At 38.7% G+C, this 5,000-nt stretch overlaps 1 protein-coding gene across 1 annotated transcript in view; it reads left to right on the forward strand.

The window, feature by feature from the left end:
• LOC115217593 (kinesin-related protein 3-like) overlaps positions 1-5,000 on the forward strand; it is a 35,932-nt gene that overhangs the window by 499 nt on the left and 30,433 nt on the right. The gene's annotated exons all lie outside the window — the stretch shown is intronic.

Here is a 5,000-nt window from a genome sequence, read left to right on the forward strand (position 1 = left end):
GTCGTCGCTCTTGTGTTACTGTTGTTGTTGTTGTTGGTGGTGGTAATGGTGATGGTGATGGTGGTGGTGGTGCCGTCGGTAGTGGTGGTGGTCGTAGTGGTGACCGTAGTATAAATTAATTAGAATGATTGGAATTTATGGATCCCAATGTCGTCGATGGAATTTCCAAATATATAGAGGTGGTGGTGGTGGTTGTGGTGGTGGTGGTGGTGGTGGGTGATGGTGATATATTCCTGTCGGTGGTGATGGTCATTGTGGTAATGGTGTTAATGATATTGCTATTGGAGGTGACAGTAATGGTGGTACTGATGTGGTAGAGTTGTTGTTGTTGGAGGTGGTAGTAGTTTAAGTTGTAGTTTAACCCTAAATCCTACGATTAAAAGCGTTCTATCCGTGACCATGCCGTTATTTTTTTCTTTATATTTTCCAGAGGCATAACATATTTAACGCAGTTCTCCCTTATTTAAGATAGATATGTGATTTGAAGATTTTCACTGCTACTTCTAGCATGTCGGTTGACCACTTAGATACTTGCTGCGTTGTAGCAATCGTCATTGTGGTATCGTAAATAGAAGGTTAGCTGTTGACACCAAGGTTCATTATCTGGTTCATGACTTTGTCTCGGTTAACTCTCAGTAATGAAGATTTATCCGACTACAAGTTCCATTCAAATTCTGTTTCCATATCACGCGATAATATCCGGTTATGCTCTTGCATAATCTTATCCTGCGCATCTACCCTCATTCTACCCGTCCTACGCTTCTTGATTTTGTTTAAACGAGTTATTCGAAAAACCGAAATACCAACGAAATACGCTTACACATATATATGTAAGGAACAGAATAATACAATCCCTTTCAGATAATGGTGGATGGCTATAATAGTTTGTAGAGCAGAATATATTAAAATATTCACCGTGTGTCTATATATTTATACATATATATATATATATATTATATATATATATATATATATATATATATATATATATATATTTCGTTTGGGGGATTTGGTTTACAAGATTCTTTATATGAGTTCGTGTGTTGAAGCATATTCTGTTGTGTCTGGGGAGAGTCATTTTGTTTTTGTGCCTTATAATGTAACACACTCACCGGAAAAAATTCCATTTATTTCTTATTTTTATTTTCCTAAAATTTTCATTGTGTTTTACAACCTTTTCAATAGTCTTGACTCTGTCCGTTATTTACACTGCGTTCCCTTTTACTTGTTCTGACCCATTTTGAGGTAAGACATTATTATTGTTCACTGATATTTTTTCCTATGTTGTCTGTGATAGATTTGTGACTTTTCGGTGGTACAGAAGTATTTTTTGACTTCTATCATGAGTGATATAGGTACTCATTTAGTACCCTTATGTATATATGTACGGTGTTATTCTGATGGCATGTGCTGCTCTCTCACTCAATAATAATAATAATAATAAGATTAAGAAGAAGAAGAAAAAGAAGAGGAAGAAGGAAGAGGAGGAGGAGGAGGAGAAGAAGAAGAAGAAGAAGAAGAAGAAGAAGAAGAAGAAGAAGAAGAAGAAGAAGAAGTTGTAAACAAAGAGAATTGAAAGTACCAGATAATTGACTTGATAGTCCCAAAATGATGAAAAAATTAATATGAAGCACAGGAGTGGCTGTGTGGTAAGTAGCTTTGCTAACGCACATGCGCAGTTAGTCAGTTGCTTCCTGTTCAGCCAGAGTGGACGCGAGTCAACCAGCTCCGTCCAATTAAAGGAAAGCCCAAAACGGAAAGTTGTCGAGGTAAGTGATTTGTTTATTGTGAGTTGGGCATAATTTATTGCGTGCAATTATTATTTCAGTAAGTTGTGTCCAACTCTGAGACAAATTCGCCTGCTCTCGGCGGCTGCCGTTTTTGTGTTTATTGAAAAAAAAAACAGTAGAGGGGCGTATCCGTCTTCGATAAATTGAGTGAATATTTTTTTCACGTAATTGTGAGAATTGTATTGTGCTGTAAAGAACTTTTTGTGAAAACTGCTATATAGGGGAGTATTTTGCCTCCGAAGTTTGAACAAGTTTTACCAATTTTACACCAAGTTTTGTGGAAGTTGTGCGTTCCTGGTTCAATTTAGGCCAGGAGTACCAAATGGCCAGAAGGTTTTTACTGTATTATTGACGTTCTTTTTAACTTTATTTGACTCTCTCCTTTTTCACTGTGACTTTCTTCGGATTTCCTTTTCCTCTCGTTTTTTAGTTTTATTCTGAATACATATAAAAAAAAAAAAAAAGAACATGGCAATGAAAAATAACAAACTTTTGGAATGGGAGATCATACCGCCTAAAAAGTGGTTAAAAGACCGTGAAGATAGGACGGTGGTGTTGAGAACCTACTCCAAGGCACTCGACACCATCGCCCTATTCGAAAAGACGGCAATTGAAAAGGAGTTGGAAGAGTATTTGCCAACAATTAAATTCATTTCCAGGGGTGTCAAATATGCAACGGTGTGGTTGCTATTTGACACCCCTGAAGAGGCTTGCAAATTTGCTAGCAAACCCCTGGAGGGTAAGGAAATCTTATTCCTGCCCACGTACAAAAAAAAATTGATGAAAGCTTGGATTTGCGGTCTGCCACCCGACATAGAACCCGAGTGGATAGAGGAGACTATCCACCGGGGTCTGGGTGGCAGCGAAACTAAGCTCCTTAATGTAAAAGTTCTTCCTGCGGCTGCATGGGTTGGGTCAAAAGCAATTTTGACCCTGTGGACCCAATCAGCCAATCTGGTTCTTCCAGATTTTTTGAAAATGGCCGGGTGCAGGTACCCGGTGATGCTTGAGGGTCGCCCCCCTAAGTGTCATCGGTGCTTGGAGTCCGGCCACATAAAGAAGAACTGTCCCCGGGAACAAAATAGGATCCCGGAACAGTTAAGTAAAACCCCTCTAGAAGAGGGAATGATAACGGTCGAGAAAGCAGAGGACTCCTCAAACAGAGGCCAAAAGAGGAAGGTGAGCAACAATGGGTGCTCACCAAAGGATAATAGGGATGAGGAGAGGAAGGCGAATCTTCCAGCCACGGAGGAGACGCACCCTCTCTCAGTTGAAAAGGGAAAAAAAAAGAAAAAGAAGAAGAAAAACGGGACACTACCAACTGTCAGTGTAGCACCGGAATGTCCCGGAACTACGTCGGTTGGGGTTGTGCCACCGACAAGAGAAGGAATACCGTTGGCGGGAACTGTGCCGCCACCGAAAGAACTGAACGTATTGGTCCTCTTCTATAGAGGAGGAGAAATTGAAAAAGTGATGGAAGAGCATCACAAGGGAGCACCTTTAGCCTTCACACAGGACCCCGAATGGCCTCCGCAGGTAGCTGTGGAGGCCGTGACATTCGACGTGACGCTTGGGCTAAAGGAGCTCAAGGAAGACTATAACTTGGTCCCGGGCGACGCTGACTCGGAACTTGATTACGTTCTGAGGGAGGCGTGGTTGATGGTGGAGGGCGCGGGCACAAGCGACTTCGAGGACGATATGTAATTATTGAACTGTTATTATTAGTAATGGACTGCTAAGTCCAAAAATTGAAAAATTGTAAGAGGTTTAATACCTCGTTTTGTGTTTATTTTTATTAATAATGGACTACTAAATCCAAAAATTGGAAAAATTGTAAGAGGTTTAATACCTCGTTTTGTGTTTATTTTTTATTAATAATGGACTACTAAATCCAAAAATTGGAAAAATAGTAAGAGGTTTAATACCTCATTTTGTGTTTATCCTTAAAAAGAACAATGTTTTAGAGAAGCGAAAGTCGGCGGGCGCTTTTTGTCTTCTCCCATCCTTATCATCTTTCTTTCATTATCATTCACTTCATTAATGTCCTCGTCCAGCTTGCAAAGCTAACTTAATCTGTGTACTGCCTTTATGGCAAATGTTTTGAAATAAAGTAGCTTGCTTACCAACCACATGGTTCCGGGTTCAGTCCCACTGTGTGGCACGTTGGGCAAGTATTTTCTACTATAGCCTCGGGCCGACCAAAGCCTTGTGAGTGGATTTGGTTGACGGAAACTGAAAGAAGCCCGTCGTATATATATATATATATATATATATATATATATGTGTGTGTGTGTGTGTGTGTGTGTGTGTGTGTGTGTGTTTACGTCCCCGTAACTTAGCGATTCGACAAGAGAGACCGACAGAATAAGTACTGGGGTCGATTTGTTCGACTAAAGGCGGTGCTCCAGCATGGCCGCAGTCAAATGACTGAAACAAATAAAAGAATAAAAAGAAAGAAAAAGAATGAGAGGTAATGACAAAATAGCAAAGAGCCAGGACCTAACCATTGAATTACAGAGACTATGGTCAGTGCAGGTAAAATGTATCCCAGTAGTTATAGGTGCATTAGGAACTATCTCTAAAGATTTGAACAGATGGATAGAGGAAATAGGCATAAAACCTAGTTTAGTACAGCTGCAGAAAACTGTTATTAGGGACAGCTAGGATACTTAGGAGGTGTTCTTAGCATCTAAAGTTACTTGTAGCCTGATGTTAGGAATTTTTCTTTTCCAACAGTCTAATTTGTTGTGTGTATATGAGTAATAATAATAATAATAATAATAATAATAATAATAATAAAGTGTTCTCCTACGCAGAACACTTTCCATACAATAACCATCAGAGCATCACAACAAATCACAGCACATACCCAAGGCACACAGAGCTGCGCTCGGTAGTGAAGTGAAAGCACGCTATAAAAATAAAACTACTGAATAATAATAATAATAATAATAATAATAATAATAATAATAATAAAGTGTTCTCCTACGCAGAACACTTTCCATACAATAACCATCAGAGCATCACAACAAATCACAGCACATACCCAAGGCACACAGAGCTGCGCTCGGTAGTGAAGTGAAAGCACGCTATAAAAATAAAACTACTGAATAATAATAATAATAATAATAATAATTATTATTATTATTATTATTATATTATTATTATTATTATTATTATTATTATTATTATTATTATTATTAATATTAT

Source organism: Octopus sinensis, linkage group LG11 (genome assembly GCF_006345805.1).
Source record: "Octopus sinensis linkage group LG11, ASM634580v1, whole genome shotgun sequence".
In the NCBI taxonomy this organism is placed as follows: domain Eukaryota; kingdom Metazoa; phylum Mollusca; class Cephalopoda; order Octopoda; family Octopodidae; genus Octopus; species Octopus sinensis.